Below are 18,972 nucleotides of genomic sequence, written 5' to 3' on the forward strand. Positions count from 1 at the left end.
CTAGAATGCTTGGTTAGTAATGTTATGCATGATTTTTAGGATGTTTTGTGAAGTTTGGCATTATGTGTAAACCACTATGTTTGAATGCTTGATGACATGTTCAAAATGACTAACAAATGGTAGTCTAAGGATGATTATGGCTAAACACACTATGCTTCATTGTTTCTTGCAAAATGATAATGCTAAACATAAGATTTCGGCTATATATTGTATGTTCTTTGTTCTTGCCATGATAATCTTGTTAAAAACATATGGTTTTGGTTCATAAAATATAGTTATATTTGACATGAAAACCCTAGAAAACTTTGAATATAGGATGAACTTCTTGAATGTGGTTTGAAGATTTAAAAATGGCAAAGTTTGATCTAAGTTTACTAATATTCAGATTAGGCAAAGTGTTAGTAGGAACCTTATTGGTTGTTTCCTAATCTGGGTCTGATTTCTTGGTACAAATTGGACTGTCATATCTGCATCATCACGTGTGCATGAAAGGGACATATTACGACTCGCAACCATGGCATGGCAACTCGAAACCACACGGTTGCGACTCGCAACCATAGCAGGACAACTCGAAACCACGAGATTGCGACTCGAGACTACGACCGTTGCGACTCGCAACCACAGCGTGATGACTCGAGACCACGCGGTTGCGACTCGCAACCACAACGTGACAAGCCGAAACCTCCTGGTTGCGACTCGAGACCGCCTGGTTGCGAGTGGGCTGTCCATTTTGGTTATTGGGCCAATATGTGTTTAACTTGGGCTATCTGTTGACTGGATTATGTGTTGCTGTTGACTGCTTAATTGTTTAGGCCGGCCCAATAACCCCACGACTGTTTATTTGTATGTATGTTACGTGCCAGTATGTGTTTTACGTGAATGCTTGTATACTGAACCTGACCTATACCGGTAACCATGTTAGGACGTGGTGACCAGCGTGTTTGACCAAGTAACCTAAATCTACCGAGCAACCCAAGGTGAGTTCACAACTTAAAAGCATGCGTCCCGGTGGTTTGGGACACGAGACTAAAACAACCCTATCCCCTTGAAAAGGGGATACCATTTACATACCTTCCCTAGTTATTGGGAACAAAACTTACTTTCCTTCCCTGGTATTGGGAAACCTTTTGGTTAATTACTGTTTATACGGATTGCAACTAACGGCACTAAACGAAACTCTATCACTCAAGTCCCTACTACAAATACCGATTAGTCGCCGGGGTCAGGCGAACGGGTTATTAGTTGATAGCGCTATTTAGGTGTTTACCAGCCTCACACCGTGCCCTGGTTTGGGATCGGTCGTGAACTAATGTACTCAGGCATCCGTCAATGATGATAGAACATTGACATCGGGGCATCCTGCGGAAACGCAACGGTTACCTAGTGTTCGGTATTGGAAAAACAGTTTAGTCGCTAACTTTTGGGGTAGCTCCCCATGGCATGTATAAACGGATAAATTAACTGGTGAAAACAAGTTTTTGGAAATTAAAACTGGACAACTAGTGAACTCACTCAGCATTATTGTTGACCCCTTACTGCATGCTTTGCAGGTAACCCGTGACGAAGGAGCTTGCTGCTTGGGAACGTGTAGTGTCTGTTCACCCTTGTGTTGGGTGTCACCTTATTTTGAATTATGAACTTTGTTTAAACTGCCTTACTTATGCTTCCGCTACTTATTAACTGTTTGAACTTAAAACCTTAAACTCTGAACTTGATATTTGCTAATCTTATGGTTAGTAAGTATTACTTTTGTTATCAACTTAATTATTCAGTATAATTGGTGGCTGGATCCTGGTCAGTCACGCCCTCGAAGCGGGTGTTATCCGCAGGTGGATTTTGGGGGTGTGACAGATTGGTATCAGAGCCATTGGTTATAGTGAACTTGGTTTTAAAAAGGGAAAAATCTTTTTGGAGAAAACCAGACTATAACCCGTGACTCGTAACGACACTACACTCCAAGTGCAAGGCTCGACACATTTAACCTCATAGCTCGGACCAGTGTTTACCTGTTTGCTTATGTTTCCTGATTTGCTATACGTACTAGTATGCCTAAATCAGATAGATACACCTCTCTCTTCTATCTCATTCTCGCTACACTACGACATCACACTCATATTGTGTTTTCTGGTTATGAAGACAATGAGTGGACGCGGAAGGGGAAACATCAACATGACTCAGGCTCAGTTCACTAACCTACTCAACACAGTGGCTGCAGCTTTCGCAGCTCACCCTATAGGTAAGCTCGTTGTTTTAGGATGTATAGATCCTACCGCCACATCGACTTTTCGCCTCTAAACCTATACGTTTCGCTTCTCACCCTATAGGTCAGCATGCACCTGCGCAACCACCAGTGTGTACTTTCAAAACTTTCATGGATTGCAAGCCTCTCCCTTTCAACGGCACTGAGGGTGCCATAGGTCTTCTGCATTGGATTGAGAAAATTGAAGCTGTTTTTGCTGTTTGCGAATGTCCCCCTGCGAATTGGGTGAAATTTGCTACTGCTACGCTTGAAGGAAGCGCGCTTTCTTGGTGGAAGGCGCAGATTCAGATGTTTGGATTGGAAACTGCAAATGCTACTGCGTGGGAGGATTTCAAGGATATGATTAAGGATGAATACTGTCACCGGGATGACATCCACAAGCTTGAGAATGAGTACTATGAGCTCAAGATGGTTGGGTCGGAAATTGAAACTTACACCAAGCTGTCTAATGACTATGCTGCTCTTTGCCCAAACATGTCTCGACCTATGTATCGAAGAATCGAACTGTACATCAAGGGTTTGGCTCCAGAAATTCGAAGCCATGTAACTTCAGCCAACCACACTACCATTCAGCCGATCTTCGACTTGCCCACAAACTTACTGATCAGGCCGTAGAAGAGGGCCGGTTGCCCAAAAAGGATCAGTGCTACTGTCGGAACTTCTAGTGACAGCAAGCGTAAGTGGGAAGGAAGTCAAAGCAAGGATGCTAACCCCACTCAGGCCCCAGCACAGCAAAGGAAAACTGAAAACAACAAGGGCACTCAGCAACAGGGAGGCTACCGGGGAAGCTACCCTAAGTGCAACAAGTGTAACAGGCACCACAATGGGGCATGTAACAAGGGCCAGTGTCAGCGATGCCACAAGATGGGGCACGAAGCCAAGGATTGTAGAAGCCAGTTCCCAGCAAGACAGAATCAGCAACAACCTCAACAGCAACAGCAGCAAGGAAACGACCGAGCATGTTTTAAATGTGGGGCAACAGGGCACTTTAAGAAGGATTGCCCTGAACTGAATCAGAACCGCAACAATAATCAGGGAGCTGGGAACAACAATCAAAACAACAATGCTGGGAATGCAAGGGGAAGAGCTTTCGTGATTGGAGCTGGAGAAGCAAGGAATGACCCCAATGTCGTGGCGGGTAAGTTCCTACTCGATGATCGTTATGTTTCTGTGTTATTTGATTCCGGTGCCGATGCTAGTTATGTATCCCTACGTATTAGTAAGAAGCTTAAGCGTCCGCTTTCGTTACTAAGTTCTCCTCATATCGTCGAGTTAGCTAATGGTAGAAACATCGAGGCCTCACATGTTGTCAAGGGCTGCAAACTAGAGTTGTCTGGTCAGACATTTAGTATCGACCTTTTCCCTGTTACTCTTGGAAGCTTCGACGTCGTTATTGGTATGGATTGGTTATCCAAGCATCGCGCTGAGATCCTCTGTCAAGAGAAAGCAGTTCGTATTCCTCGCCGTTTTGGCAAACCCCTCATTGTACAAGGTGGCAAAGGTGGAGAAATCTCCGGCGTTATCTCGTTCTTGAAGGCCCAGAAGTGTTTACGAAAAGGGCACACCGCTATCTTAGCACTTGTCACCAACACGCAGGAAAAGGAAAAGAGGATTGAAGACTTTCCAGTAGTGCGTGACTACCCCGAGGTATTTCCTGAGGAATTACCTGGACTCCCTCCCCATCGTCAGGTCGAATTCCAAATCGAGCTAGCCCCCGGAGCAGCACCCATAGCTCGTGCGCCTTATCGACTAGCCCCCGCAGAACTGAAGGAACTCTCTACTCAACTACAGGAACTCTTGGATAAAGGGTTTATTCGTCCTAGTTCATCACCCTGGGGAGCACCGGTACTCTTTGTTAAGAAGAAGGATGGCACGTTCCGAATGTGCATTGACTATCGTGAGTTGAACAAGGTTACCATCAAGAATCGTTACCCTCTCCCGTGAATCGATGACCTATTCGATTAATTGCAAGGATCAAGCTACTATTCTAAGATTGACCTGCGATCAGGCTACCATCAGTTAAGGGTCCGTAATGAAGACATCTCCAAAACTGCATTCAGAACTCGTTATGGTCATTATGAATTCCTCGTTATGCCCTTCGGAATGACCAACGCCCCTGCAGTGTTCATGGATCTCATGAACCGGGTATGCAAACCCTACCTCGACAAGTTCGTGATCGTGTTTATAGACGACATCTTGATCTACTCGAAAAGTCAGGAAGAGCATGAACAGCACCTGCGCCTTATCCTCGAACTGCTTCGCAATGAGCAACTGTATGCCAAGTTCTCGAAATGCGACTTCTGGCTTCGAGAAGTCCATTTCCTTGGGCACGTGGTTAACAAGGATGGGATCCACGTCGACCCTGCAAAAATCGACTCAATAAAGAATTGGCCTACCCCTAAGACTCCGACTGAAGTCCGCCAATTCTTGGGACTGGCGGGATACTATCGAAGATTTATCATGGGATTCTCCAAGATCGCTCAGCCTCTCACGGCTCTTACTCAGAAGGGTATGGTTTATAAATGGGGTGAAGCTCAGGAAACTGCATTTCAGAAACTAAAGGATAACCTCTGCAGTGCTCCTATTCTCTCGTTACCTGAAGGAACGGACGACTTTGTGGTTTACTGCGATGCGTCTATTCATGGGCTCGGTTGCGTGTTGATGCAACGCGAGAAAGTTATTGCTTACGCCTCTCGACAACTCAAGACGCACGAAAGGAACTACACAACACACGACTTGGAACTAGGAGCGGTGATCTTTGCGCTTAAGATATGGAGACACTACCTGTACGGTACCAAGTGCACCATTTACACCGATCACAGGAGTCTCGAGCATATTTTCAAGCAAAAGGAATTAAACATGCGACAACGTAGATGGGTCGAACTTCTGAATGATTATGAATGCGCCATAAAGTATCATCCGGGCAAGGCCAATGTTGTGGCAGACGCCCTCAGCCGGAAGGACACTATACCAAAGCGCGTGCGAGCATTACAACTTACCATCCAGTCTAATCTCCCTACCCAAATCCGAAATGCCCAGATTGAAGCTCTGAAACCGGAAAACATCAGGGCTGAGTCCCTGCGAAGATCGAGGCAGCAACTAGAACAAAAAGAAGACGGCGCCTACTATGTGGCAGGGCGCATTTGGGTCCCACTTTACGGAGATCTACGAGAGCTTGTGATGGACGAAGCCCATAAGTCCCGTTATTCAGTACATCCTGGTTCAGATAAGATGTACCACGACTTAAGAACCATATACTGGTGGCCTGGCATGAAAGCCCATATAGCAGCCTATGTTGGCAAATGTTTGACCTGCGCAAGAGTCAAGATCGAGTATCAGAAACCAGCAGGTCTACTACAGCAACCGGAAATCCCGAAGTGGAAATGGGAGCAAATTTCCATGGATTTTGTTACAGGACTACCTAGATCCCAACGCGGGAATGATACTATTTGGGTGATAGTAGATCGATTGACTAAGTCTGCTGTCACACCCCAACCGATGGCGGAATCATCGGGGCGCGGCACTGAGCGAAACAGATTGTTCAGAAGCTTCCACAACAACTATTATACAATTCAGTTATATAACACGTCCCATACCGTGTCCCAAACAATAACAAGTTATCATAGAAAGCAACTAAACAATATGGGAACTGTTCCGACAACTCGGATTCTTAATTATTACAAACCAAAAGTAAATATTGTTTTAAGACCTCTAGACGACTACTGTGGATCTTACTGACTACAGGTGCCAGTGCAAGATCTACAGATAATTATGGCCCTGGAACAGGTACGTGGACACTGTCCTAAGGACACAGACTCCTAGAAGTTTATTATTGCCTCGCTTCCCTAGCACGCTAGTAGCTTAAACACCTGTCACATACGTTAAAATAAAAGTCAATACATATAATGTAAAGGTGAGTACACAAGTTTGATATAGCATATAAAGTTCGAATAGTTTACGCATAACCAAGCACGTACACAAGGGAAAACGATGCATGTAAATTATCAACATGGGACCATCGATACCAACGACTGCGGGTTGACTGTCCGAGACAGTTCGCAATACATGATTACCACCGTAATCCATGCAAGTAATTGTCCTTAGCAACCCCCGTGTGAACGGGCGCTGAGTCCAAACTATAGTACTATGTTGCTAAAGCAGGTAGATAGCACTCCACGTGTAAACATAATAAACAGCAGTCATTTAGTCAAGTAGCACATGCAAATAGGTTAGCGTTCAAATAGTTTGTGTTGGTGGTGATTTTGATAGTTTACGTATGTAACACCCAAAAGTGCTGAAAGCAAAAAGGGATCGAGTATACTCACAGTGGTTGATTGTGGATTGAAGGGAGCACTGAGAATAGGTTAGCCTGAATAGTTCGATAACACAACGATGAGTAACGCGGAAAAAGTAAACAAAGGAAACTGGATCGGATAGACCAATCGATCGGACAGCAGTTCGATCGAGTGGGCTGTTCGATTGGTTTGAGAGTCCGTTCGAACATCCATTCGATCGGCTGGCTGGCTCGATCGGTTGGTTCCTTCAAGTGGATTGTTTCTTCCTTTGATGTGAAGGATGTGTTTGTGTATGATGGCTTGTACTACCTTTCAAGTTGGTCGATCGAACAGTTGTTCGATCGGTTAGCCCAACCGATCGGTTAGCATTGCAGACTTGGCAAGATGTCACTCGATCGGTTAGCATGCTCGATCGGGTGACATTCCATTGTTTCAAAAATCTAAGTGATTTAAAGTATAGTATCTCATGATCCGAGCAGTAATGATTACAATCGAGTGGCGTAGTCGATCGAACAGTACCTCGTCAATACTGCACTTTTTGTGAGCTGGTGGGTCTAAGTGCTGGTCGATCGGTTAGCCTAGTCGATCGGCTGGCATAGTCGTTCGGTTGGGCTGTTCGATCGAGCAGCCTAGCCGTTCGGCCAGCTTCTCGATTTGGTTAACTTATCACCTAACACTTGGTTATTCCCGTTGTTTGTTGGTGTTTTAGAGATATTTTGACTACGAGTTGAACCACAAAACTGAAGTCCCCATTTAGCCTACTGACTTGAGCAGGAATCACCCAAACTCGGTCAGAGACGGTTTGGAACCCAAGTTTAAGTTTAACCCGGAATCGGTATATCTCTTGGTAGAACCCGAATCTTGAACCATGTGTTTGTTTAGGTTGATTTGTAAATCGGTTCAAGTCTCGTTTTCACCTTCTTGAGTGTAAAAGAGTTGAAAGATAGATGAAAACCCATCTTCCAATCCTTTTCCACCGTGAAATGTTAAGATCTATGGAAGATTTTAGGTTATTGATGTGGAAATCGGTTAGATCTAGCTTATTCATGGTTGAATGAAGTCAAGAACATGAAGTTCTTGATGAACACCAAGAACACCATGATGACATCACTCAAGAACACCTAGATCTTGGTGATTTCATGGATGAAATTCAGATTTTGAAAGATAGAAGGATGGAGAATCGATTAATGAACAAAAACGTACAAAGATTAGAGTGAAATACTTACAGGTTTGAGAGAAATCTTGGATTTAGTGAGAAGAAGAGGCTGGTCGGTCAGAGCTTTTCCAAAAGTGGAAAGGTTGACAAAGACAGCCCTATTTATAGGCTTCCAAAAGAGGAAAGGTCAGCTGATCGAACAGCATTCCTGCTCGAGCAGGTGTCCGATCGAACAGTCCCGTTCGATCGGCTAGCCTGTTCGATCAGGTTGCCCTGTTCGATCGGCTAGCCTGTTCGATCAGGTGGCCCTGTTCGAACAGCTTGCCTAGTTTTGAGTGTTTCGCGACGATTTTTGATATTTCGAGTTCGATGAATGATAATTTGAGAATGATAGAATTCCTAATCAAATTACTTTTAGTCCCAACTACTATATCTAACATACAAGCATCCTTACAACTTGTTTCCAAGGTCGGTTTTGATCGAGTTTGATTCACCTTCGAGTCTTGATTGGTTTGATTGATTCACCACACACTTTAACATAAAAATAAACATGCACAAATAACACATAAGGCACACACACACGTATAAAAAGTACTAAAATCCCCACACTTGAGTTTGATGATTGATTTGATTAGCTTGATTATTGATTGACTAGCTTTATTGCGTTGTTACTTCCTATTATTCACAGTCGATCGTTGACTCACTGTTCGATTATCGGTCGATTTAGTTTAATTATACAACACTTACTCCAAATAATACGAAAATCAAAATGAAACTAAAATGAAAATAATCTTTATTAATCTTTAATTCCAATAACAGTCAACACTTGACTTTGACTTTGACTTTGGAAAACACGGGGTGTTACAGTCTCCCCTCCTTTAGGGAATTTCGTCCCGAAATTAGGCCGAGAACCGTACATCGCCGTGTGATTTTACCTATTTGATGCTTCAGATCTATCTGAACAACTGCGGGTACTTGGCCTTCATGTCACTTTCGAGTTCCCAAGTGAACTCCGCGCCTCGTTTGCCTTCCCATCGTACTTTTACAATAGGAATGCGAGAGCGTCTGAGTTGCTTGGTCTGTCGGTCCATGATTTCGACAGGCTTTTCCACGAAGTGTAGAGTCTCATTGACCTGAAGATCGTCGAGTGGTATTATTGCGTCGTGGTCGGCTACGCATTTTCGAAGATTTGAAATATGGAAAGTCGGGTGGACATTGCTGAGTTCCTCCGGTAATTCGAGTTTGTAGGCAACTTTACCGATCCTTTCCAGAATCTTAAAAGGTCCAACAAATCGAGGCGCAAGTTTCCCTCTTTTGCCGAATCGGACTACTCCCTTCCAAGGTGATACCTTTAGGAGCACGTAGTCGCCAACTGCAAATTCGCGGGGCTTGCGTCGTTTATCGGCGTACATCTTTTGTCTATCCCGGGCCTTTACCAAATTTTCCCTTATCTGGTGGATCTTGTCAGTCGTTTCTTGCAGAATCTCGGGTCCAGTCAGTTGTGAATGACCTACCTCGTGCCATACAATAGGCGAGCGACATCTCCTACCATACAAGGCTTCGAAAGGTGCCATTTCGATGCTGGAGTGATAGCTATTATTGTACGAAAATTCGACCAACGGTAGGTGTTTGCTCCAACTACCACCAAAATCAATAACACACGCACGGAGCATGTCTTCAATAGTACGAATCGTTCTTTCAGTCTGCCCGTCGGTTTGCGGGTGGAATGCGGTACTCAAATTCAGCGTCGTACCTAGAGCTGCTTGAAAAGTTTCCCACAATCTCGATGTAAACCGAGCATCGCGATCCGAAATGATGTCTCGAGGCGTACCATGATTCTTAATGATCTCGTCGGTGTAGATTTGGGCTAGTTTGGCCACCTTATAGTCTTCTCGTATTGGCAGAAAGTGGGCTGATTTGGTTAGACGGTCGACTATAACCCAAATACTGTCGTGACCTGATGGCGTGGTCGGAAGCTTAGTTATGAAATCCATAGCTATGCTTTCCCACTTCCATACGGGTATCGGCGGTTGTTCGAGTAAGCCTGAAGGTCTTTGGTGTTCAGCCTTGACTCTTGCACAAGTTAAACAGCTACCAACATATAGAGCAATATCCCTTTTCATCCCAGGCCACCAGTACTTGTAGCGAAGGTCCTGGTACATTTTGTCCGCACCGGGATGAATGGAATATCGGGATTTGTGGGCTTCGTTCATGATAATCTTTCGCAAATCTGTCCTCCTCGGAACCCAGATTCGGTCCAGATAATAAAATATCCCGTTGGCTTTGCTCACGAGCTGAGTTCCATCGTGATAGATTCGTTCTTTCTTCAACGTACGCTCGTTGAAGCATGCGTGTTGTGCTTCGCGGATGAGAGCTTCGAGGTTATACTGAGCCTGGATGTTTCGAACACCTATCACGTAATTCTTTCTGCTGAGGGCGTCTGCAACTACATTCGCCTTGCCTGGGTGATAACGGATCTCACAGTCGTAATCGTTGAGAAGTTCTACCCATCGGCGTTGACGCATATTGAGTTCCCTCTGGTTAAAGATATGTTGTAGGCTCTTGTGATCGGTGAAGATCGTACACTTTGTACCATATAGGTAGTGTCGCCAAATCTTTAAGGCAAAGACAACTGCGCCTAGCTCGAGGTCATGGGTTGTATAATTCTTCTCGTGGATTTTGAGCTGTCGAGATGCGTAAGCTATAACCTTGTCTCGTTGCATGAGAACACAGCCAAGTCCAAGGTTTGACGCATCGCAATAGACAACGAAGTCATTGCTTCCGTCCGGCAGTGTAAGAACTGGTGCATGGCACAGCATGTGTTTGAGGGTTTGGAAAGCAGTTTCCTGCGCGGTTCCCCACACAAAAGGCTGGTCTTTATGAGTAAGGGAGGTAAGTGGTACGGCAATCTTTGAGAATCCTTCGATAAATCGCCGGTAGTAACCAGCTAATCCGAGAAAAGAGCGAACTTCTGACGGATTCTTTGGCGTAACCCATCCCTTGACTGCCTCGATCTTTGCAGGATCAACGTGTATACCCCGACTATTCACAATGTGACCCAGAAATTGAACTTCCTCCAACCAGAATTCACACTTGGAGAACTTGGCGTAGAGTTGGTTTCCCTGAAGCAACTCGAGAACCAATCGCAAATGCTGCGCATGTTCGGCCCTCGATCTGGAATAGATCAGGACATCGTCGATAAATACAATGACAAAACGGTCTAAGAATGGCTTACACACGCGATTCATCAGATCCATGAAGACCGCGGGTGCGTTGGTCAAACCAAAAGGCATGACAACAAATTCGTAGTGGCCGTATCGGGTTCGAAAAGCGGTTTTGGGTATCTCTTCCTCTTGAATCCGCAACTGATGGTAGCCTGAACGTAGATCAATCTTGGAGAAACACTGAGCACCTTGTAATTGGTCAAACAGGTCATCGATTCTTGGTAAGGGGTATCGGTTCTTGATGGTCAGCTTGTTCAATTCTCGGTAATCGATGCACATCCGGAACGACCCGTCCTTCTTTTTGACAAAAAGGACTGGCGCGCCCCATGGAGAAGTGCTCGGGCGAATGAAGCCTTTTTCAAGTAACTCTTGGAGTTGGTTCGAGAGTTCTCGCATCTCAGATGGAGCGAGTCGATACGGAGCTTTGGCTACTGGGTTGGCTCCTGGAATAAGGTCGATTCGAAAGTCGATATCACGACTTGGAGGTAATCCAGGAAGATCATCAGGGAACACCTGAGGAAATTCTCGGACAACAGGAACATCATTGACTTCAACTTTCTTTTTCTTGTCCGTCTCTGCTACAACAATGTTGGCCAAGAAGGCTCGATATTCCTTGCGGAGATATTTGCGAGCTTGAAGACAAGACATGAGCTTGAGATCTTTCGCAGCAGTTTCACCATAAACACATAGAACATCACCACTAGCTAGCACAAAACGAATCATCTTATCGGAACACACAATTTCAGCACGGTTTTCACGAAGAAAGTCCATGCCTACTATGACATCGAAACTTCCGAGTTGCATTGGAATGAGATTAATCGGGAATATATGATTGTTGAGCTTGAGAGTACAATCACGGAGCACAGAATTGACAGCAATGGTTCTCCCGGTAGCGACTTCTACTTCGAAGGGTGTCGAAAGATAAGAGCGCTTACGTCTAAGAAGCTTCTCAAATTCAAATGACACAAAGCAGTTATCGGCTCCAGTATCAAACAAACATGATGCATATATACCATTCACAAGGAACGTACCATTGACCACGTTGTTGTCAGCTTGAGCCTGGCGTGCGTTGATGTTGAAAGTTCTGGCGTGAGCGGCTTGTTGTTGAGGCTGTTGTTGTTGTTGCTGGGGTTGTTGAGCTTCTTGTTTCACCACCCTGTTCGGGCACCGGTTTGCGAAGTGGTTAGGGTCACCACATGCAAAGCAGGTCCGAACATTGTTTGTTGGAGCCTGTGCAGCTTGAGGAGCTTGAGGAGCAGGGAGTAGAGCTTGGTTGACAGCGACTTGAGCTTGAGCTTGACGGGGACCATAGCGACAACTCGCAGTGAAATGGCCGTAGACATTACAGTGGGCACAGAATCGGCAGGCCACACCCACCGGGTGATGATAAGAACATGTAGCACAGAGTGGGTGGGGGCCGGTGTACGCACGCTTTGCTGGCGGCGCATTGATCACTGGCGCTGAACGCTGTGGCTGTTGCTGCTGCGCGGGTACAGACTGTAGTGGAGTAGCAGTGGTTGCTGCAGCGCAACTCTTCTTCTTTCTTCTCCTTGAGGACTTGGAGGCTTGAGCAGTAGGGTTGTCGGTTGATGCTGCGGTGACTTGATGCAACGATTTGGATGGCTTATCCCAGACACCAGCCTTAACTCGCTTGTCGTTAATCTCAGCAGCGAGTAGGTAGGCTTCCTCGATCGTTGCGGGTTTGGCGGCGTGAACAAAATCTGCAACACAATCCGGAAGAGCACGGATGTATTTCTTGATGGTCATGTCAGAAGTCTTGACCTGGTCTGGACAGATAATGCTCAACTGCTTGAAACGGGCAGTGAGACCAGCATTGTCTCCCTCCTTTTGCTTGATACTCCAGAACTCATCCTCCAACTTTTGGCGTTCGTGGGGAGGACAGAATTCGTCCATCATGATCGATTTCAACTCCTTCCATGTCAGCTCGTATGCAGCGTCGTTCCCGCGCTTGTTCCTTTCTGCGGTCCACCAGTCCAAAGCTCGCGACTGGAAGACACCGGTAGCATTGAGAGTACGGAGGTGATCTGGGCATCCGCTTTGACGAAGGGTGACTTCCACAGAGTCAAACCAATGAAACAGAGCCGTAGGGCCATCTTCACCGGTAAACTCTTTTGGCCCACATGCCTTGAATTGTTTGAAGCTAAAAGTAGCTTTGTTGGAGTCTTTGGGCGTGAGGGTGCGGGATTCCTCAGATGACTTGCTTGCGTTCTCGAATACTTCACTCACAGCCTTTGCTACTGTTTTAGAGAGGATAGCAGCAAGACGACGATCTCTCTTCTCCCGACGAGTAAGACGTTGACGAGGCCTTGATGATGACGACATGGTCTGCAATAGACATCGCCATAGGGCTCAACACAACGAATTCGAATCTCGCACGTCTTATTTTACTAAAGCTTAGAATCACATCGCATCTCACGTCACGTAACACATATAAACGCATAAACACATAATCACAGAGACACATAAGCACAGAAGCAACTCAAGCACAGAAGCAATTAAGCAAATAGAGCACTTAATTTCCTAAACACGTACGCAATTTCATCACAGAAGCAGTCAGAAAACAGAAACCTATAACCATAAGTCGAGTGTCATTCGTTCTGCGTATCGGATAGCACCACCTTGTATCGTCTAACTTAATCGTATAGCGTAGCCTAGCACACTGGTTTCGTTTAGATCACATCAACAGGGATTCGAATCGAGATAGGGTAGCAACAAAAGTCACGCTGATTGATAGCAAATGGAGCAATCAATAAATCTTAAAGCACGTAAACAGATAAATCATAAAAATCAACAAAGCAACACTCAAAATCGGAAAATGGATTGTCTGCGGCTACTAGACTTCGACTAACCATGGCAATTTAACTATTCACAGTTGACTTGTCGTCACTTTCGACTCTAGGGGACATGTTTCTGCCTCGATTCCTGGGCATTACGCATGCGCATTCTAGGTCATACTCGTGAGTTCAGGTCGTTGGAGTCCGTCAATTGCCTTGGCGAGATAAAATTAAAGTCGGAATAACTGCCAAGGTTAGGGTTTCACCCCTAGCTTAGCAACTTCTTCCTTGTTTTAAGAAAATTTAGAGGAAGTTTTCATCAATTCATGGGTTTCAGCCCCGAATTTGGTATAACTTTCCCCCGTTTGTTGATAGAAAATCACACAAAATAATTAGCAAAATTTTGTATTTTCAGGCAGGAATTTGCGGATTTCACTCCTAATCCCGTCCAAATTACAAAATTTGGCTCGGAGTTCGGATGTAATGATAGAATAGAAGGAAACAACATAAATCAAGCACATAAACTTGGTCTCTTGGTTCCTAACTATAGTCTAGGTCTCTAAGACAGCGATCCGGACTAGATCGTGTCTAGCCTAATTCCCTATAGTTATGGCTCTGATACCAATCTGTCACACCCCAACCGATGGCGGAATCATCGGGGCGCGGCACTGAGCGAAACAGATTGTTCAGAAGCTTCCACAACAACTATTATACAATTCAGTTATATAACACGTCCCATACCGTGTCCCAAACAATAACAAGTTATCATAGAAAGCAACTAAACAATATGGGAACTGTTCCGACAACTCGGATTCTTAATTATTACAAACCAAAAGTAAATATTGTTTTAAGACCTCTAGACGACTACTGTGGATCTTACTGACTACAGGTGCCAGTGCAAGATCTACAGATAATTATGGCCCTGGAACAGGTACGTGGACACTGTCCTAAGGACACAGACTCCTAGAAGTTTATTATTGCCTCGCTTCCCTAGCACGCTAGTAGCTTAAACACCTGTCACATACGTTAAAATAAAAGTCAATACATATAATGTAAAGGTGAGTACACAAGTTTGATATAGCATATAAAGTTCGAATAGTTTACGCATAACCAAGCACGTACACAAGGGAAAACGATGCATGTAAATTATCAACATGGGACCATCGATACCAACGACTGCGGGTTGACTGTCCGAGACAGTTCGCAATACATGATTACCACCGTAATCCATGCAAGTAATTGTCCTTAGCAACCCCCGTGTGAACGGGCGCTGAGTCCAAACTATAGTACTATGTTGCTAAAGCAGGTAGATAGCACTCCACGTGTAAACATAATAAACAGCAGTCATTTAGTCAAGTAGCACATGCAAATAGGTTAGCGTTCAAATAGTTTGTGTTGGTGGTGATTTTGATAGTTTACGTATGTAACACCCAAAAGTGCTGAAAGCAAAAAGGGATCGAGTATACTCACAGTGGTTGATTGTGGATTGAAGGGAGCACTGAGAATAGGTTAGCCTGAATAGTTCGATAACACAACGATGAGTAACGCGGAAAAAGTAAACAAAGGAAACTGGATCGGATAGACCAATCGATCGGACAGCAGTTCGATCGAGTGGGCTGTTCGATTGGTTTGAGAGTCCGTTCGAACATCCATTCGATCGGCTGGCTGGCTCGATCGGTTGGTTCCTTCAAGTGGATTGTTTCTTCCTTTGATGTGAAGGATGTGTTTGTGTATGATGGCTTGTACTACCTTTCAAGTTGGTCGATCGAACAGTTGTTCGATCGGTTAGCCCAACCGATCGGTTAGCATTGCAGACTTGGCAAGATGTCACTCGATCGGTTAGCATGCTCGATCGGGTGACATTCCATTGTTTCAAAAATCTAAGTGATTTAAAGTATAGTATCTCATGATCCGAGCAGTAATGATTACAATCGAGTGGCGTAGTCGATCGAACAGTACCTCGTCAATACTGCACTTTTTGTGAGCTGGTGGGTCTAAGTGCTGGTCGATCGGTTAGCCTAGTCGATCGGCTGGCATAGTCGTTCGGTTGGGCTGTTCGATCGAGCAGCCTAGCCGTTCGGCCAGCTTCTCGATTTGGTTAACTTATCACCTAACACTTGGTTATTCCCGTTGTTTGTTGGTGTTTTAGAGATATTTTGACTACGAGTTGAACCACAAAACTGAAGTCCCCATTTAGCCTACTGACTTGAGCAGGAATCACCCAAACTCGGTCAGAGACGGTTTGGAACCCAAGTTTAAGTTTAACCCGGAATCGGTATATCTCTTGGTAGAACCCGAATCTTGAACCATGTGTTTGTTTAGGTTGATTTGTAAATCGGTTCAAGTCTCGTTTTCACCTTCTTGAGTGTAAAAGAGTTGAAAGATAGATGAAAACCCATCTTCCAATCCTTTTCCACCGTGAAATGTTAAGATCTATGGAAGATTTTAGGTTATTGATGTGGAAATCGGTTAGATCTAGCTTATTCATGGTTGAATGAAGTCAAGAACATGAAGTTCTTGATGAACACCAAGAACACCATGATGACATCACTCAAGAACACCTAGATCTTGGTGATTTCATGGATGAAATTCAGATTTTGAAAGATAGAAGGATGGAGAATCGATTAATGAACAAAAACGTACAAAGATTAGAGTGAAATACTTACAGGTTTGAGAGAAATCTTGGATTTAGTGAGAAGAAGAGGCTGGTCGGTCAGAGCTTTTCCAAAAGTGGAAAGGTTGACAAAGACAGCCCTATTTATAGGCTTCCAAAAGAGGAAAGGTCAGCTGATCGAACAGCATTCCTGCTCGAGCAGGTGTCCGATCGAACAGTCCCGTTCGATCGGCTAGCCTGTTCGATCAGGTTGCCCTGTTCGATCGGCTAGCCTGTTCGATCAGGTGGCCCTGTTCGAACAGCTTGCCTAGTTTTGAGTGTTTCGCGACGATTTTTGATATTTCGAGTTCGATGAATGATAATTTGAGAATGATAGAATTCCTAATCAAATTACTTTTAGTCCCAACTACTATATCTAACATACAAGCATCCTTACAACTTGTTTCCAAGGTCGGTTTTGATCGAGTTTGATTCACCTTCGAGTCTTGATTGGTTTGATTGATTCACCACACACTTTAACATAAAAATAAACATGCACAAATAACACATAAGGCACACACACACGTATAAAAAGTACTAAAATCCCCACACTTGAGTTTGATGATTGATTTGATTAGCTTGATTATTGATTGACTAGCTTTATTGCGTTGTTACTTCCTATTATTCACAGTCGATCGTTGACTCACTGTTCGATTATCGGTCGATTTAGTTTAATTATACAACACTTACTCCAAATAATACGAAAATCAAAATGAAACTAAAATGAAAATAATCTTTATTAATCTTTAATTCCAATAACAGTCAACACTTGACTTTGACTTTGACTTTGGAAAACACGGGGTGTTACATCTGCACACTTTTTGGCCATTAAGGAAACAGACAAGTTTTCTACCTTGGCAGAAATCTATTTAAAGGAAGTAGTCTCCAGGCACGGGGTGCCAACTTCTATTATTTCCGACCGAGACGCTCGTTTTACTTCCGAGTTGTGGCAAGCTATGCACAAATCCTTTGGCTCACGTTTGGACATGAGCACCGCTTATCACCCGCAAACGGATGGGCAGTCTGAACGCACCATCCAAACCCTGGAAGACATGCTTAGAGCATGTGTGATCGATTTTGGCAAGAACTGGGAGAAGCATCTACCGCTGGTGGAATTCTCCTACAATAACAGCTACCACACTAGCATTCAGGCGGCACCTTTTGAGGCATTGTACGGTCGTAAATGCCGATCACCTCTTTGCTGGGCGGAAGTAGGTGACAGTCAACTCACAGGCCCAGAACTGGTGGTAGATACAACGGAAAAGATTTCTCAGATCAGGCAACGCATGGCGGCAGCTCGTGACCGTCAGAAAAGCTACGCTGACAAGCGTAGGAAACCGTTAGAATTCCAGGTCGGGGACCGGGTTCTACTTAAAGTCTCACCCTGGAAGGGTGTGGTTCGTTTTGGTAAACGAGGCAAGCTGAATCCACGATATGTTGGACCATTCGAAATTACCGAGAAAATCGGTAAGGTGGCGTATAGATTAAACCTGCCTGCAGAGCTGAGCGCGGTACACAACGTATTTCACGTATCTAACCTGAAGAAGTGTTTGTCGGATGAAACACTTGTGATTCCTCTTCAGTCAGTACCGCCACAACAGCAACAACCACAGCGCACTGCGCCAGTGATCAATGCGCCGCCGGCTAAGCGTGCGTACACCGGCCCCCACCCACTCTGTGCTACATGTTCTTATCATCACCCGGTGGGTGTGGCCTGCCGTTTCTGTGTCCACTGCAACGTTTACGGGCATTTCACTGCGAATTGCCGCTATGGTCCTCGTCAAACGCAAGCTCAAGCCGCTGTTAACCAAGCCCTGCTACAAGCTCCTCAAGCTCCTCAAGCTGCACAGGCCCCGGCAAACAATGTTCGGACCTGCTTTGCATGTGGTGACCCTAACCACTTCGCAAACCGGTGCCCGAACAGAGTGGTGAAACAAGAAGTCCAACAACCCCAGCAACAACAACAGCAGCCTCAACAACAAGCCGCTCACGCCAGAACTTTCAACATCAATGCACGCCAGGCTCAAGCTGATAACAACGTGGTCAATGGTACGTTCCTTGTGAATGGTATATATGCATCATGTTTGTTTGATACTGGAGCCGATAACTGCTTTGTGTCATTTGAATTTGAGAAACTTCTTAGACGTAAGCGCTCTTATCTTTCGACACCCTTCGAAGTAGAAGTCGCTACCGGAAGAACCATTGCTGTCAATTCTGTGCTCCGTGATTGTACTCTCGAGCTCAACAATCATATATTCCCGATTAATCTCATTCCAATGCAGCTCGGAAGTTTCGATGTCATAGTAGGCATGGACTTTCTTCGTGAAAACCATGCTGAAGTTGTGTGTGCCGATAAGATGATTCGTTTTGTGCTAGCTAGTGGTGATATTCTATGTGTTTATGGTGAAACTACTGCAAAAGATCTCAAGCTCATGTCCTGTCTTCAAGCTCGCAAATATCTCCGCAAGGAATATCGAGCCTTCTTGGCCAACATTGTTGTAGCAGAGACGGACAAGAAAAAGAAAGTTGAAGTCAAGGATGTTCCTGTTGTCCGAGAATTTCCTCAGGTGTTCCCTGATGATCTTCCTG

The sequence above is a fragment of the Helianthus annuus genome, chromosome 17, assembly GCF_002127325.2.
Source record: "Helianthus annuus cultivar XRQ/B chromosome 17, HanXRQr2.0-SUNRISE, whole genome shotgun sequence".
Classification (NCBI taxonomy): domain Eukaryota; kingdom Viridiplantae; phylum Streptophyta; class Magnoliopsida; order Asterales; family Asteraceae; genus Helianthus; species Helianthus annuus.